Raw genomic sequence first — 19,319 nt, forward strand, 5'->3', positions numbered from 1 at the left:
ATAGAAAATATGTATAAAGTGCTTTCTACATGTCAGACATTAGTCTTTTTAATGCTCTCAACTGCCGTATGAGGTAGAGACTATATTTATTTTTAATCTCCATTTTACAGATAAGGAAACAGAGACATGGAAAGACTGTCAAACTTGTTCAAGATCAGGTGGCTAGTAAGCTTCAGAGCTGGAAAGAAAGCTAGACAATCTGGCTCTGGGTTCTGTGACTTAAGTACAATTCTATGCTATATCTCAAGAAGTACAAGTGTCCAAAAACCAAAAGACAAACCCAAACAATTACCTTCCCAAGGAAAGAGATGAAGTAAAATTCAAACAACATAATAATGTCATTTTTTTTTTGCTAACTGACTCACTGCATATGCAATAAAAACATATAAAATAAATAGACCTAGAAAACTGATGTATAATTATGACTCAAAAGAAATTCTAAGGTTTAATAGTAATTTGAATTCTCAGGCAGAAAAATAAGAATTTAAAGATTTTTTTATTAGAAATTTTCTAAAATCAATTTAAGAAGCCTTTATTTAGTCCAGACTAAAAGCTAGGCAGAGAATGAGCTGGAGTGTCACAAAAGTCCACAAAGCTGATACAAATACAGATGTCAGCTTCAAGAAGGCAAGTGTACTTCTGGAGACATATCAATAGCTTTGCTATTATATTCTGGATGCATTCTAAAGAAGTCAACTACTCAGAAAATTGACTTAGAACTAAATTGGGAGAATGATGAACTAAATTCCATAAAATCTAAATATATGATTTATAACCCAGCTCAAATTTGTGTACACCAGATCAAATCTATGGACATACCATAGACTCAGAGCTATTAGCATGAATAAATTTTCTATAATTCTTAATATTTGCATATCCCTCAGCTAATAATAAAGTTCATCTCTTTTAAGCATTCAGAATGCTGCTGCCAAGTCAAATTTGTACTCAACTTGAGTTTTATATCTTTTACCCTCATTTGAATATTATAAAACCAAGAAATAGGTGGAGAATAAAATGAAACAGCAAGTGTATAGCAAATCTTGCATTAATTTACAGTGTTTTAAAAAAACATGGAGAAGAAGGGCAGAGAGTTAACTGAGTAAAAGTGTTTGACGTGACGGCACAAAAGGCATGCTGTGGCATATGAACCCAGTAAATCAGATTCCACCTTTAAGACCAACCTCCCTTTGGCCCCATTCCCCCCAGAAGCATTGTGTTGTGTGTACTCTAGTCGCCTCTCCAAACTCCATTCATTCATGTGATTTGCACAATTTATACATTAACAAGAACAGATCATCTCTCACGGTAATAAAAAGGATTAGTTCTTGCTTTCTTAGTAAATCTTCCCTAACCACTATTCTCCTTATGCAGGTACTAGAAGAGATCCTACACATCCAGTTGCCTCATAGAGGAGAAAGACAAGGTTTAGCAATGCGGTAAACAAAGTATAGGTTCTCAAAAGATGTGTACATCCTTATCCCCCAAATCTGTGAGTGTGTGTGTGTGTGTGTGTGTGTGCGTGTTATGTGTTATGAGCAGTTATGTCTGACTCATTGCGATCCCATGGACTATAGCCCTCCAGGCTCCTCTGTCCATGGGGTTCTCTAGGCATGAATACTGGAGTGGGTTGCCATTTCCTTTTTCAGGGGATCTCTCTGATCCAGGGATCGAACCTGTGTCTCTTGCTTTTCTTTCATTGGCAGGTGGGTTCTTTACCACTGCACCACTGAGAAGCCCCAGAATCCGTGAATATGGTATTTTATTGGGTTGACCAAAAGTTCATTCAGATTTTCCTGCAAGATCTTACAGAAAATCTTGAATGTGCTTTCTGGTTAACTCAACACATGACAAAGGGGACTTTGCAGATGTGATTAAATTAAGAATTTTAAGGTAGGAAGATTCTCCAGGATTGTCCAGGTGGGTTCAATGTAGTCACAAGGTTTCACATGAGGGAAAGAGAGGCAGGAGAGTCAGAGTCAAAAGGGAGAGACAATGACAGAGGTGAGAGAGGGGGAAAAAGGTGAAGAAGGAGAAGAAAAGGAGGAGGGAGAAGTGGAGGAGGAAGGAGAAGAGGAAGAGGAGTGAGAGGGAGGGGAGGGGGGAGGAGGAGAGTGGGGGGTGGAGAGAGAGAGCTGTAATACAAAATCTAAGCTACTGGCTTTGAAAGCAGAGGCAAGATTCCATGAGTCAAGGAATGCAGGTAGATTCTAAAAGTTTCGAAAGGTAAGCTCCCCCACAGAACTTCTAGGAGGAGGCGGGGTCCCAGGCAACACTGTGATGCTGATCCAGTGAAACTTGTTTTGGACCTCCAGAACTGTAATAGAATGGATTTGTGCTATTGTAAGCACAACTGTATGTATTAATAACTGTTTGCATTAATTTGTTACAGCAGCAATAGAAAACTAATACAAGCATCCACTGTACATGTACATGCACCTCACCAAGTCTGAAATCACTGCACAGTCAATTCTTTTAATGGCATATTTCAGTTCTAGCTGCCCCAAATTTCATAGATTTATATACACAAACCATGCTCTGTTGGAAACATCTTTGAATTTCTTTGTGCCTCAAAGAATAAATGTCTACCTACTCATAGATAAGACTTAGTATAAAAGTCCACTTAGATTCTAATCTCTCTGGGTAACAGAACTGCCATTTCTAACTGTAATAACAACTTCTTGTATAGACTTGTCTTCTCTTTTCTGCAGCCCCTGGCATCTCATAAGAAGTTCTCCTGGTACAAGAGCAGTTATAAATGTATAGAATTTAGATGGAAATTAAATAATCATTCGTGCTTAATATTGCTAGTTTGGACATATTTGAAAATTCAATCATATTGCTATTAAATATGTTAAATTGATTGCTTAAAGTATTGGCCAGTTAAAAAATCAATGCTTGAATTAAATGACTTAAATTTCTTTGAAGTGGTCAAATAACTTGAAAGTATTAAATGCCTATAGATGATGCATACTTTTACAAAATAAGTCTTGTTAGATATTTCCCTAACACAATGAGACGTATATTGCATTACAACAATAACTACTTGTTAATGAGGATCAATTATATGTTAGCCATTTTACATGTGTATTCTTACACATCATTTTATGTCTAATTCTTACAACAACTCTACCTGATGGGTGGTATTATTTCGAGTTTACTAATGGCAAAAGTAACATTTAAAAAGATAAAATCATACAGTAAGGAGCTGAGCTTGAAAAAGTTCAGGTATTTCTGAGTACAAAGCTATTTAACTCTGCACAGTCTTTTATGTAAGTATTTTTCATTAACATATAACATTATAAAGTAAGCTTTTCATTAAGGGTATGAATCTCCCTTTTTGCTTCCTAAACATCTACACACAAATCCTTTATTTCAGAGTATCTAGGGATAAATCAAAGGAAAACCAGTAAGTTGAATTTCTGTGCCTCTAAGTGAGTTCTTTTTTGTCCTTATAAGCTTGAATTTAGAACTGGAAATCAAGCAAATTCTTCATCTATATTTCTTTGGTCACTCACTGTAGAGCTCAAACTTGAGATGGGGTTAGGTATTGATCCAAGCCAGCAGGGACAGAGCTAAGCTTTTCTGTAAGGGAAGGAAATGCAAAGCCAGGACTGCTCTCAGTGCAATTGATTTGTTTTGCCTCAGGGCATGGGAGGTGGTGGCATGATTCCATCAAAGTTTCTTCTTGTTTAAATCAGAATCCCAGGTATACAATAAGGGTATTTGATAAACTCTCCCCTTAAGGCTTTCAGCATACATTTGGTAAACATTTATTACTCATCTAATGTTGACCATAAAGAAGGCTGAGCCCGGAAGAACTGATGCTTTTGAACTGTGGTGCTGGGGAAGACTCTTGAGAGTCCCTTGGACAGTAAGGAGATCAAGTCAATCTTAAAGGAAGTCAGTCCCGAATATTTATTGGAAGGACTGATGTTGAAGCTGAAGCTCCAATATTTTGGTCACCTGATGCTAAGAGCTGACTGACTGGAAAAGACCCTGATGCTGGAAAAGATTGAGGGCAGAGGGTGAAGGGGGCAACAGAGGATGAGATGGTTGGATGGCATCACCAACTGAACGGACATGAATTTGAGCAAACTCCAGGAGATAGTGAAGGGCAGGGAAGCATGGTGTGCTGCAGTCCATGGGGTCACAGAGAGTCAGACATGACTTAGCAACTGAACAACAACTGTTGACAACGCATAGTGCTCAGGGCAGGGCACAAATTAATCACTGTTTTATTTAGTCCTGCTCTCCTTGAAAAGAGAAGAAAAGAAAAACCCCAGAGTGATCCTCGAGAAACACAATGTTTTAAGTGTTGATCTGGCCTTGTGTTTAAAAATAGAAAACCACAACAGCTTGCATCATTTCCACATGCTGACTTAGGAATAAAAAGTTCCCATATGGCTGGCCCTGCCAAGGAAGTTAGCTTTTGTGAATATGCAGCAGATGGAGTCCTCCTGAGGTGGGGAATCCTAAAGGAACTTGGTGACACACACACCACATCCCCATCCCCCAAACCACATTCATTTATACTGAGATGAAACTGAATTAAACTAGATCAAGACTAATCATTTTGATGGGGTTGAAAAGTCCCTCACATGTATTCTCATAATGGCTTAATTTCTCTTCAGATTTTTCCCACTTAACCCAAGCAATGAGTAGCTCTCTCTACTGTGCTCTCCCAATGTTTGAAAATTACACTTTTGTTTGTATTATGTGTTACTTTTTATTGTATTGTTGAATCTCTCTTGTCATCCCTACTTCTCTGCCCTTCCACCTGTATGCAGATTCCTCCAGCACAGGGCTGGGTTAAGCTCATTTTGAAACCCATTTTATATCCGTTCTACCTGGGTTTCATCCTGCATGAGGCAAACCCAAGGGAGATTAATCATCTGCTCTGGACCCAGAAAGCCTGATATTTATTCTGTCTCTGACACTTACTTTTGACTTTAAGCAAATTTCTTAACCCCTGGAAGCCTTCTTCTTCTTACCTATAACAAGAAGATGATACCAGAACCTGAATGCCTGTGAGGACTGAGGGATATCTGATTAAAGTAATGAGTTTTACATAGTATCTTGCACATAGTAAATAATATATGTTCCCTAGCTTCCTGTCTCCTTGCTGCTGCTGCTAAGTCACTTCAGTCGTGTCCAACTCTGTGCAACCCCATAGATGGCAGCCCACCAGGCTTTGCCGTCCCTGGGAATCTCCAGGCAAGAACACTGGTGTGGGTTGTCATTTCCTTCTCCAATGCATGGAAGTGAAAAGTGAAAGTGAAGTAGCTCAGTCGTTTCTGACTCCCAGCGACCCCATGGACTGCAGCCCACCAGGCTCCTCTGTCCATGGGATTTTCCAGGCAAGAGTACTGGAGTGGGGTGCCATTGCCTTCTCCTTAGGTGGTGTTATATATCCTAGGTAATATTATCCAGATAATTTGAGATGATACAAGTCTGAGAATAATAAAAGTTACAAAGTTCCCCAAATCTCAAAGCCAGTAAGTAGAAAGGATAGGACTTGACTGATCCATATGAATCTCAAGGCTGTTCCACTCCTTCCTAAAGTCAAGTATCTGCCATGCTACTTGCAACAGGAATACAATAGAGCACGACAGAGTAGATAATTACTGGGAGAGACTGGGGCAAAGAAGGCGTACAGTCATGTTCATATGGCCACAGGAACGGAGAAAGTATTTAAGAGAGAAGAATGTCAATGAATGTGATATCCAAAGTATTAGTCTGTCTGTGTTTTTGGCATTAGCCTGCTGGGAGGGATTGGGGGCAGGAGGAGAAGGGGAAGACAGAGAATGAGATGGCTGGATGGCATCACTGACTCGATGGACGTGAGTTTGGGTGAACTCTGGCAGCTGGTGATGGACAAGGAGGCCTGGAGTGCTGCAATTCATGGGGTCACAAAGAGTCGGACAAGACTGAGCGACTGAACTGAACTGAAATAAATGAACCATTAAAATTTTACCAGGAAACAAGAGGGCAGTCCCCTAGAAAATGTGAAATGTGTGAAAATCACAACACTGTGGGGATGGATCTACTCCTTTTCTTCCTGCAAATGGTTCCTCACATTTCCCCCTGCCCTCTGTTTTGTTAGGTAAAATCATGAAATCATCACTGAAAGCTATTCACATGTTTTATTTCCCTGTGGTGTCTCTGAGCAGTGGGCTTGGCACAGTGAACCCTGGCCTGGACCAGTTAGGTAGTGATGACTGGGCTGCTCCTTAAGACTCTGCCATCCTTGTTGCTGCCTTCCAAAGGCAAAGAAAGAGAAGGATCCTGGATTCCATGTTTAACGATCCATTCCATTGCTGCTCTGGTAAGTACCTCTACATTGCTAGGTACCTCTGCTAAGTACCTCTACATTTCTAGGTACCTCTGGTAAGTATCTCTTCTAAGTACCTTAGTAAGATGTTTGATAACTGCTAAAGGAAGAGGGGTTTTTATATTTGGTTAGTTGGAATGTAGGTATTCTTTCTATTATTTCATCTGTATATTCCTTTACTTAAATTGATTTCCATCCCCCTTTTCCCCTAAGGTCTTGCTCTAGCAACTCTCCAAAGTTGATATGTTTCTGCATAATTCACCTCTTGCTAACTCAATTCCTCTTTGATGTAACTTAACTTTTTCTCACCCATTATTTCCTAATATATTCCTTTTATATTCCTACTGCATACTAGCTTAGAATGTGTTCTTTCCCTAAAACAATCCATTTTTATTTCTCAGGCTTGGAAAAATTTCATGCAAAGCTAGTTCGTGTGTACTGAACTATTTTATTTAGTTCCAAGTATGCTGTTGTCACTCAACAGATCAAAAATAAGCAACAGTAATAAAATGCAGATGAACCTTTAATCATCTGCAGTTTTGAAAAACATCTTCCCAGTATGCCTACCTTTAAAACAAGCTTGGGCAGAGTAAGAAAGTTATTTATTACTTAAATCAGTTCTATGCTAGCTGCAATCTGGAAAAGCCAGACATTTTTAGGAATTCCTCAGTTCTTCATCCTCTAACTTTCCCCTCTCCATTAAGGTTAGCATCTGAGATTTATTCTGATAGAGGGCATTAAAAGAAAGCCTGAATCATTTAATTCTGATTCTCACTGACTTAGACAATTGATGCTGCGGCAGCTTCTCTCCTACTAACCATATTTTCCTTTGAAAAACAAAATGCATTTAATTCAGTCTGCTTTTTGTCTTAGAGAAATTCAGTCTCTGAATTTACACAAACTTTTCAATGACCTTAAGTAAGTCTTTGTTTAAAATGCTTTCTCTGCCTAAGTCCACAAATAACAGCATACTTTGATATCATTTTCTTTGGAACTAAATGGCTAATAGACTTCATCAAAGAAAGGAAAACTCACTAACTCCACACAGTTTCCTTACCAAACATTATTTGGAAAGGCTAAGCAACCAAGGAGAAAAGTGAAAATGCTTAAGTACTGCAATGTTTTGCTTGCTAAATAACAGACTTCTGTTGAAGTAAATTCACTCTTTCAGAGCAGTGATATACTAGAAAAATTCTACAAACACATTCCAAACAATGCGATCTTTAACCTTTAAAATGTTTCCTGGGTAGGAAAATAAAATTGTGAATGTTAAGCAGAAATAATAAGAATCCATCCAGTCTATGGGGTTGCAAAGAGTCGGACACAACTGAGCGACTAAGCACAGCTCTTACCAAAGTTCTAGGTTCTCCTAATATGCTATAAAATGAAGGGTAACCAGCACTTGTCAAATGTTTGTACTGGCATGACTCCTTTCTGATTATTGTCCCCCATAATTGTAAAGGACACTTGATAATACTGTATACATTTTGAACAGTCTTTTAATTTAGAACAAGGATGTTTATAAATTAAAACTATAATAATTTTAATTACGTCAAAACTAAATCAGCCAGGTGCTGGGTTACTGTCCCTGTCACCATTAACATGCCCTAAATACCCTTTGCATATCAACGCAGCCTGTAATTTCAAAAGAAAGAGATGATGTCAGTTTCCTAATGATATCCTGGTCCTAGAACAGTCCAAAGAGTGGAAGTAATTTAATAGTCTTCCCTGCTTAAGATGCACATGAGACACATAGTCAGTCAGTCTCATCATCCCTTAATTTATTTATAGCTACTATCTTTGAAAATTTGGCATTGGCATTTGTTTCTGTTCTCTCAGATTCAAAACCTAATCCTATCAGGCCCCGTAAGTGGTGGAACTCAGTTTATGCTGCTTATTTCATTCCTGTTTTTAAAGGGTGAAGTGTAAAAATCAGTCTCTAAATGTTATTTGGATTGAAACTTGCTCTTTTCTGTGCACGATAAGACAGTAACGTCTGTGAACAATGAATTTAATTAAAACTTGCAAACAAAAGTTTTGATAGACCAATTATATTTAAATTCAGGCGTGGTGGTAGGTAAGGGGAGGAAGGTTGTGGGGGGGGGTGTCGGGAAAGAAACGTAAAAAGGAATTAAAAATTATATATTGTGCTTCTTTGTAAGAGTCCACATGAAGCTAGGCTTTCACAACTTTCAAACAGATTCACTTTCCAAGACTACTCCCTTTAGGCACCAAAAAACCTTAGGCAGCTGGACAAGTCACTTCAACTTAGTGTAACCTTCTACTGTTTTAAGATAGCTTACCTGAAAAGGAACTCAGACTATAAAGTTAAGTATCTCCTTGTTTATTTGTAAAGATTATTTAAAAATCTAGACATTTAACTGCGGCTGTAGACGGGAACTAACAATCACTAGACAGGGACTCAGCATCAGGCTCCATCTCTGAAGTCTCCTAGGAGCGCACATCACCATGCTTACCGTCATTTCAGTCTAAGAGTCTCTTAGTCTCATCAGTTCACAGAATGGCCACACCTACAATGTGAATGTGAAAGTCTGGTCATTAAACAGTGGCCAGAAACAATCCCCATGGGCCTTTATATGGGGATCGGAGGAATACAGTTCATTTGTAAGAATGATGTTCTTGTGCTTTTCCTAATAATGAGTGCCAGAGCCGCTGCTAAAAATTTTTTGTTTTTGGAAGAACAGGTTATATGCAATTTTTATTATTACCAGGAACTAAAATTCCTAGATTGCCAAGAAGCAATTGACAGTTGAGATGAATATGGCCAGCTTCACAGGTATTTAACATATAACATTATTACTTGCCCAGTAAGCATTTATTGAATGAATTTGCCTTGCAACAATACTGCAAAATTCAGTGCACATCTTTTTAGGGTTCCTGTTGACAGATTTTAATTTTTCTCTTGTAGTTCTTTTTAAAGAGTAGAAAACAAGTTCCAAATTCTGTAACAGAAGTTATTTAAGCAGAGCAGTGATGTGAAATTTGGGATTAGAGCTTCCAGGAAGGAGGAAAAATAAACTTCTTGCCTGTGAACCTGTGAGTCTCCCACAATGAAATCCAGCTCATCTCCCAAAATGCTCAGCAAGACACCACATGAGCAGGTGAAAATTAAAACTGCATAAAATCGTGTGTTTGGAAAATGAAACAAGTCAACTTTGGGCTTTCTGCCCAGTTTAATTTCTGTCAGAAATTCTCTTGTTATTACATATCTGCAGAGAAGTGTTATAGCTAAAAAATTTCAGACATATTCATATCTCCATCACAGTTCGGTCCAGAAGAAAATAACTAGCTTCCTCATTCCAGTGGATAAGTACAAGACTACAGATAGAACATGTAAGTGCTAATACACACACACACACACACACACACACACACACACACACACACACACTTTTCTTTAGGGGACTATTTAATCACAAGTAGTATCCTGTTTGCTTTATGAGATCGAAGAGGAAGACCTCAGGAGGTTTTCAGACTCTCCCAGTGCAGCTCTGGGTTGGAAGCCTGCCAAGGAAAACATATGGGGCAGAAATCCCCAGGCCCCATTCACCAGCCATGCAGGACCTGAGGAAAACATCATGAAACTCTCTGAGCCTAACATTTGCTGTTGCAGGAAGTATCTCAGGAGAAGGAATTTAAAATGATGCTTTGCAGCACTCTCTGCAGTGTGCTTTATAAAATCTTAAAACTGAGTGTGGAGTTGGTGAGTAGCTTAGGCCAGACAGAAGAAATACTCATCTATCATGACCAGTCTCCTGAAACACACACACACACACACACACACACACACACAATTCTTGGCACCCAATCACATACATTTTTCAGGGTTCCATCCCCAGTCTTCTGTTTTTGTCTTACCACACACATTCTATTAGTTCTCAGTTTCATCCATATTATATCAATGTATATCTCTAGTAACTATTTCAGACTTAACCTTGCCATACTTTTGAAAATTCAATGTGACTTTTAAAAAGAATATTACTCACAAACGTCTTTTCATTTTCAAATTTTCCAGTTGTATATTACAATGGAGAACATCTGGGATTGTCAGGAATAGTGGTGAATGTGACATGAAGTCAACTAAAAGTGGATAAAATGATTGTTGGGTATTAACATATATGCAAAACCACAAACCTTTAAAAATATATATATATATATGTATATATATATATACACACACACACACACAACCTGGGAATGGGGGCAAATATATCAGATGATGAGGAAAATGTTGAACTGGCTTTTGATAAGGTATATTTAGCTCAAGAATGTGGGGACAAATGAAATGGGAGATCAATGGAACCTCTAATCTTGCAGCTGACAATGGGCCCAGGCTGAGTGGGCGCTGGGTCTGGCATGGGTCCTTTAAGCTTTAGACCCATGCCTGAAGCATGGAGTCAGGAGTGCTTAACACCAGGCCACCAACACTGCTGAACTGTTCTTGGCCTCAGTTGAAATGTGTGCCCTAATCCATCCTAGGTTCCATCCTGTCTTGTTCTTAGTTTTCCTTATTTCTGACCTTGTGATTTATTTTTCTTTTTATAGCTTAGCTTCATCCATCAAATCTGATACATTTGTACCATTTTACTGGCTCATAAAGTTTTGCTTCCTCTTCCATTATTGGATTCCTCTTGGCCTTTTCTGCTTTAGATTCTACTGATGAACAGGTGCCCACAGCTGCATCTTTCAATGCTTTCCTCCCAAGTAAGAGTTCTCCCTCCATCTTTACTCAGACACTGAGTGGATTCAAAATGCAGAGAGATGAGGCAAAAGAGCAGAGGGGCTGATGGGCAGGATGTGTTGAGGATGGGAACACTATGCTGTGGGTCAAGGTTAGTTGCAGCTAAAAGAAAAAAGACTGTGATCTAAGAGTATTTTGAGAGTTAAGAACTAAGTCAAAGTAATGAGGGGGTCCAATGTGTGGCTATGAGCAGCTCCATCAGAAAGGAGACAGACGCATTATGGTTGAAGTGGTTGAAGAGCTCAGTTTCTTGAAGTAATGTGATACTGACATCACTGAAGATAACCAAAAAGTTATTAGTTTCAAGTGTTGGAATGATTATAATAGAAAAATGATATTTAATAGCTTTCTACAACTCCAAAGAGGACAGAAATTTAATTTGAGCTCAAGAGTGCACCTTTGAAAAGGAAGGATGCCTTTAACAAGAGAACAACCTATTAAAATGGGTAGATAATTTTCTCTCTTAAAAACGTTTTTATTTAGTATGGTGTTATTTTGAATTTGCAGCATCTAGGATAACTTGGTACTTTAAATTCTTAAGTTGTTCTCTGGGAAAGACATAAATGTTATTATATTAACCCCATATATTAGACAGTAATAATAATGATGATAATAATAGCCAAAACTCATGTAGCATTTACTGTATACCAGGCACTACTGTTTTAGACATTTTACAAATATGAATTTATTTAATCCTCAAAACAGTAATCTATGAGATAGACTCTATTAGTATCTCCATTTTCAGATGAGGAAATAGGCACAGAGATGGATTTAAGTAATTTACCCAGGATCAATCAGTTGGTTAGGTTTAAGAGCCAGAATTCAAACCCATACTGTCTTGTTTCAAAGTCTGTACTCAACTAGTTAGAGTTTATGTGACACAGCATTTTCTGGTTTCCTAGTAAAGTATTATGTGGGTTTCCTTTGAGATCTCTTCTGGCTCTAGAAGGTGATGTTCTTGTGATTTTGGTAAACTGAGGACACTCCACAAATCTTAAGGATAGTGATAGAGCTAGGGTTAAGTAATATATTCCACAGGTCTTTAAGAGAAATGAAATAAAAAAGAAGGAAGGAGAAAGGGAGAGAGAGAGAACAATGCACATCATTTGTGAAATCTTTCTAATTTTGGAAAATTTTCAAAAAAATTTCTAATTTCAAAATACAAAGATGATTATAAATAATGAAATTTTATATATCAACTCCATACAGCTATCTATGGGAGAATAATCTTATAGAAAAGGTTTATTATTGTTATAGTTTTTATAAAAATATAGCTTTGTACTTTATCAGTACAAATGTTTACAAAACAGCAGTTTTTAAAGCAATGTTACATGAAAGGTAAAGTGTCACTATAGATGATATTGTGGTTATTGGTTATTGTTTGAAGACTACTCTTTTTTTTTTTAACATCTAAATGGACTTTGAGAACATAAACTAAAGGGAAAGCAATATGGAGACATGGGTAACACTGTGCCTTGTGTATAATAATGTATACATATACACGTGCTCAGTTGCTCAATCATGTCTGACTCTTTGCAACCTCATGGGCCATAGCCCACCAGGCTTCTCTGTCCATGGGGCTTTCCAGGCAAGAATTCTGGAGTGGGTTGCCATTTCCTCATCCGGGGGATATTCATGACTCAGGGATCAAACTTACACCAGCAGGTGGGTTCTTTACCACTAAGCCCCTGGGGAGGCCCATACAGATACATACACATACATATATATACACATACGTGTATATACATGATCATAATGGAACACAAATTAAAAGAGATGGTAACCGTATAACAAAATGACATAGTAGAGAAGCTGGGACCAGTTGGGTTGAAATGATGAATTAAAAGAAAAGCAGTGAAAATTGAAATTTGAGGTAATTTGTTGCTTCTAGTTAAAGGGTGAACTATTAGAAACTATAAATTGTAGTTTTGAGCCAACAATTGAAATAACTGAACTAGATCTTTACAGAAAAAAAAAAAAGATTGCAACTTAAATACAAACACATGGCTGCCTTTCAAATTTCATTTCTCTGATACTTTATAGAGTTAAACTTGTGGTTGTTGCCCAATTCTGGATAATGAAATTATCTGGATGATGAATCCTGAAATCATTCCCATTCCAGAACAAGTCAGTGACTGAAGCACACATGCATAATACAGTTATATTCCTCAAAATAAGCACTTTTGCGTCCTCTGAGATCCTGAGGGCTAGCACAGTTTCCACTGCAGAAGTCAGGGCTGTAAAACAGGGTTCTGTTCTTGCTCTGAGCAGTCTGGGGTGGCACAGAGGACAGAGGGAACGACCAAGCGGCTGATCGCCATCCACTGCTCTTCCTTTGGCACCTCTAGCTCTAGCCCCTGTGTTCCAACTGGAACCTGGGCTGGGCTGCACCCCAGTTGCCACAGCAGACTTTCATCCTATGCAATACTCAGGAGTCTAGCTCAGGATCCAACAGAAGCAGAGGCAGTAAATCAAAGTTTGGAGCTGGAATTGACCACCCTTAAATAATGTGAATGAACTCATTTTATTTTTATCTCTTTCTAGGATTTTCCAACTTGATAATAAGGTGCTTGTGTTGACAATAAAAAACTCTAACTTATACAACAAATAAATTAAAAGCTGATCCTTAGCTTTGCAAAAAGATTTCTCCCTGTTTCTTTGGAACACTTATTTACTGTAGTTACTTCTGAAGTCTAATTACTTGACAAAAAGGCTTAGTGGTTAGATAAGATAAAGCTGAATTCTTATTATGACTGCATGGACTGAAAACAGTCAACAACAACAGAGGTAGTGATAAAGCACCTGTGGATTTTAATGCAATCCAGTGGGGAAATGTGACTCTACTCATCAAAACTTCATATATATAGCTTTTAAAAAAACCCACCACTTAATAAAGTGATCCACCTACATCTTACTTCAGTGCAACTAACTTCTTATGAATTAAGTAAGAAAATAACGTAATTATTATCTGAACATTATTTTATATGTATAGTTCCTGTTTGTGAAAGTTAACATGAAAAGCATTGACATGTTTTGAAACCATTTATAACACTGGACTTAGCTTCTAAAATTAACGGTGACATGATTTTTTTTTTTCTTTTAGCTTTTCTATGTTGCTGACTACCAAGTAAATGCATTTAGAAACACAGATGCTGATATATTCAGATTTGGGTGGAATTGGGTCCTTGACAAACAAAAATTTCCTAAAAGAAATTATTTTAGTATTATATTCATTTTAAGTCATATGTATGCCTGGAGCAATTTGGCAATTATTTATTTTTGAACAGCCAGACATATCTAAAGTGTTCAGCTCACCAGGCAACAGGATATATCCTGCATACAATTAGAGAAATGTAGAAGACACAAGCCTACTTGAAGGTCTGCCAAAAACAACAGTGCAAAATGATGTGTCCAATGATGGGCTGATGGTGGAGGGCAGGGGACATGGGCTGGAAGTGCTGGGGAAGAGGGGAAGAGTTCATCCAGCACAGATGACAAGCAAACTTAGATGACAGTAAAGTTAAAAAATAAACCAAGCGCCATTTATTAAGTTGTCAATAAATATGTGGATCAGGTCTGCTTTTCCATAATTTACCCTAAATTTGAGAGAAATATGAAATGAAAAATAAAAAGAAAAATAATAACCTGGGACAAAAAGACTTTATCAAGTTGTACTTTGAAATGTATTCCAAGTTGTGGGGGTGGAGTGAGGATGGAGTGATGGTTTCATGAAGCTCTGCAGAATAAAGTACAGTCAAGAGAGTAGGTTTCTACTTCTCTCTGCCTAAATCTTGTAAGTTACTAATTAATGTTCTGTGCCTCAGTTTTCTTATCCAGAACTTAAAAGTGCTAAGTCAAAAAGTCAGTGGGGTTCTTTGTGTTATCTATGTGACAAATTCCTTTTATTCTTTGTGACATTTTAAGAACTACAGCCACTCTACCAGGAATTTGGATTACCTATTGCACTGCTCAGTGCCAGATTATTTTTGCGCCACCATTTAGGCCCATGGAGTCCCAGGGGTCATTAAATATAGCCATGCTGTCATTTGTTGTATCCAACTGACACAAATAACTCACTGAATTTGCTGACTCTCAACTCTTTTAAGAAAGCAAAATATCTGTTCTTTGCATTGTCTGATTGTCACTGTTCTTTGTGCTTTTCTTGACTATAATGTACAAATAGAAAAATACTCAGGTTAAATTTGCAAAAAAAGAGATTTCAATGATTAGGAAAATAAATACTATGAATATTTCACTCTGGAGTTCATAGGTAGCATTTCACAGAGTAGTAATATTGTGGGACATATGTGAAATAATTAAAAAAAATATATTTGGCCTGTTTCCCTGATTCCTGGCGTAGAGCTCCTAAAACTCTTGGAATTTGATGGTGTCTTTGGTATGTGAGCAGGGCTTCCCTGGTGGCTCAGATGGTAAAGCGTCTGCCTGCAATGTGGGAGACCTGGGTTCAATTCCTGGGTCAGGAAGATCCCCTGGAAAAGGAAATGGCAATCCACTCCAGCACTCTTGCCTAGAAAATCCCATAGACGGAGGAACCTGACAGGCTACAGTTCATGGGGTCGCAAAGAGTCGGACACGACTGAGCTACTTCACTTTGGTATGTGAGCTAATGAGGTAACTCCTGGCTTCCTGTTGGCTGTGGGGGGAAATATAGATAGTTTCAGGACAGGGTTTGCATTCAGAAAAACCAACTGAGTAATTAAAGAGTTGGAATATTCAACTCTACTTTCTACTTAAAGAGGGAGAGGGATTAGGCACTGAATCCTATTACCAATGGCCATGATTCAGCCAATTTCCCCACATAAAGAAATCTCAATTCTAAATAACAGCATTTAGTGAGCTTCCAGGCTGGTGAACATGTTGATTGATGGTGAGCCCAGAGAGGGCATGGAAGTTCTGTGCACCATCTCCACACACACACATTACTCTATAAATCTCTTCCATTTGACTGTTCTTGAGTTGTAACCCAAATTCAAGGCTAAAGTGGGCACAACCTGTCTGTTCTGCTCTAACTCTGGAAGTTAGTATGAGTACTGAAGTGAATTGTTGTATACCCAGTTGCTATCAGAGAATTGGAGAACTGGTTGGTGTTAGAAAACATCAGTCATTTGATATAAGGGAGGAAAACCAACAATATCATATCTTACACAGTCACATGAAGACCATTTACCTAGGGGGATTGCCTGGTGGCCCAGTGCAGGGGGTGTGGGTTTGATACCTGGTTGGGAGTTAAGATCCTACATGTCTCACAGCCAAAAAACACAAAATATAAAACAGAAGCAATATTATAACAAATTCAATAAGGACTTTAAAAAATGGCCCATGTTTAAAAAAAATCTTAAAAAAAGATTGAATAAATCAGTGTTCTAAAATAGTTTATTCCTGAATCAGAAAAGTCTGAAGTTAACCACACTCTGCAAAGGATGAAACTGTAATTTGAATGAGCAAGTGGTTGTTTCAGAAGCAGGAAAAAACAAATTACAATTTAATTAAATTTCAAAGTGTAACTCAAATGCTTTTAAAAAAGGAGGTGGAAAACAAACAAAAAGGACAACGTATTGTCAATTAAGTACTGTTCCCCACAGACTGTTCAATCAGAAGTCTTGAAATTATACTGCCAGGCACTTATTAAGTTGCTGCCCTGGTCTATAAATTACTGAATCTAGACATGACTTTGAGCTAACAAATAAGTGTTACAAAATGGTCTCTTACTGCCCAGAATTGTGTATAGGCATGAAGAAGAAAGAGAGGAGAGAGACGGAGAGAAAGTGAGAGAAGAACTGAGTGTCAATTCCCTGTTTCAAGGTTATCACAGGAGTCCAACCCCAAATTGTCTCATCGTAAGTAATATTTTACCAGACAAATAAAAAAAGAATACTGATGTGCAGAAGCTTTTCAATTGTGGTAAATGTGAGAGGCAAAATTCTTGACTAGCAGACAGCTATCCATGGTAAACAACAATAAATTATACATGAACTTTGTGGTGTTTTTACCCAAAAGTCAACTTGAAGAAAGAGAACCAACCCTGTCTCCCTCTTTAATTGCTGAAGACTTGAGGCCCACCTGACATTTTCTAAAGTGATGCTCTCTGTGATCATTAAACAGTGCCTCTTTTAATTTTTCAGGTGGTTACAGGCAGTTGTATCAAAGATGCCCAGTACTTCATGCAGAAACATTCATGCCAAACTCCAGACTACATTTTCCCCAAACAGCTGGCACTTTGCCATATTGTAGACATTTGAACTGCTGATTGACTTAAAAAAATAGGTCTAGTTGTTTGTTTATATATTAACAATAAAAAAGGTAAAAGAATCAAAGATTAGGCAGAGAAGTAGAGAAATACTTAAGCATAGAATTCAAGACTTTCCCATTTTTGATCCGGTATTTTTGCTTCTAAAACTCAATGGTAATAGCTTCTAAAACTCAAAACAGGTGCTCTTTCATATTAAAATTCATGGCTCTGAAGGTAGCTGAGGTAAATATTTTACTTGTCCTTTGGCACTCTGTACATAAAATTTTAAAATGATTCAAACAACCACCAACTTGTCAGTGACCAAATAGAGCTCTGATAAAAATAAAATATCTTTCAGTTCAGCACCAGCTGGCTAAATTTAAACCCTGTATTATGTAATCTTAAAGTGTCCTTGCTTTTAGTTGGTGTCTTAATTTAAGAGAATCTGTTATAATGTCTCTTCCAAATCACTTTAGTCTCTAACATTCTAAACATTTAAGGCACAACAGGACCAAATTAAGGTGTTCACAGGCAACTGAAGACAGAAAAAATTCATTTGAAACAGTATACAGGGCATGCTACTTTTAAAGTAAAATCTGTCTTCTCTCTTTAAGTTTGTAGTTACTATAATTAGGGCTGGCAGATCCGACTGGCTGCGCTTTTCTTAATTCTGGAAAACATGTAAGAACCTGATTCTTTAATCCTTACTCCAGTAATACTCCCAGAGGAGATGAGACTGTGGTTGGGGCAAGAAGTACAAAATCAAACTAAGGCTGCATAAAGAATACATTTCATAGATTTCTCTGAGTAAGCTGCAACAGTTGAGAATATTTTAAGTTCTCTTTTTCCCTCAGCAAATTTTAAGAAATATAGTTTAGAGTTTTAAACATATTTATTGTATAGATGATCAATTTATGCTCATAAAAGATGAACTAATTTTTTCAGTTTTCTCTTTTAGCTAAAAACTGAAGTATAACTTCCACTCATGTCTGTTTATCAAATTTGGCTCATTATTCTTTAATACTAAAAATAAAAAAGGACTAACTATTAATCTGTAAAGAGATTAATAGATGAAGCCCTAAATGTAATAATCTGAAGTAATGCTAAATATTGTCATAAGAACAAAATCTGACTGAATATTTCCTCTGCTAACAAGTTCAGTTAGACCTGTGGTCTTCCCTGATCTTAAGCAATCAGTAAGAACATATTATAGCTATGGAAGTAGACATTTATCAATGACAACGTAACACATACCTTCTGCAATATTTAGACTTAACCCCAAGTTCGTGGAAATATCATATATCTTTACAGTTCTTCACAGACTAGTTTCCTCCTTTGTACAGCAAATTTCCCAGTCCCCTGAAAGCAATCGGTGGAGTGGAGGCCAGCTCCACTGAAGGGTCTATCAAGCAAGTAGATGGGACGGCTGAATTTATTTTAGCCCTGCGTCTAAGGATGTAACTTAGCACCTATTTTTAGGAACTGAGCTCTGTATAGGTGGGGCCTGAGTCAACCACTCTTTCCAGAAGTGTGTCTCTGAGGGCACTCTGCCTCGTAGTTCCTCAGTAATGTATGCATGGTATTAACACATGTGCAGTCAATCAAACCTCCTTCTGCAGCCAGGACCATCAAGCCAACTCTCCACTTCCGAACAAAGCCTAAAAAATAACTAGCACCGATGAGGGAAAGGACTGACAGTCCTTGAATTAGTTTCATTTGTTTTAATAATTTCAACATTTTAAGAGTCAAGAATATAAAGCATAAAGAAAATAAAGCATAGAGAAAATGTTCTAATTTATTATGATGGAATTTGGGTTTTCAGGAAGCAGAAACCCTGTTTTTATTTACAAACAGCTCTTAGGTATTGAAAATATTGGTTTGTGTTTTGAGGCTTCACATACAAAGCAAAACACCGCTGTGGTATATTTGTAAGTAAGAAAGTGTTCTCTTGTTTAAAGAAAGTGAGAGAGGAAGGA

General features: G+C 37.6%; 1 protein-coding gene across 2 annotated transcripts in view; it reads right to left on the bottom strand.

Moving 5' to 3' along the window:
• Window positions 1-18,750, bottom strand: part of XIRP2 (xin actin binding repeat containing 2) — a 75,384-nt gene extending 56,634 nt beyond the window's left edge. For both annotated transcript variants that reach the window (XM_012135038.5, XM_012135021.5), the window contains exon 1: window positions 18,598-18,750. The gene's annotated coding sequence lies outside the window, so the exon portion shown is untranslated. The remainder of the gene's footprint in view (window positions 1-18,597) is intronic.
• Between the last annotated feature and the right edge of the window lie 569 nt (window positions 18,751-19,319).

This window comes from Ovis aries, chromosome 2 (assembly GCF_016772045.2).
Source record: "Ovis aries strain OAR_USU_Benz2616 breed Rambouillet chromosome 2, ARS-UI_Ramb_v3.0, whole genome shotgun sequence".
In the NCBI taxonomy this organism is placed as follows: Eukaryota; Metazoa; Chordata; class Mammalia; order Artiodactyla; family Bovidae; genus Ovis; species Ovis aries.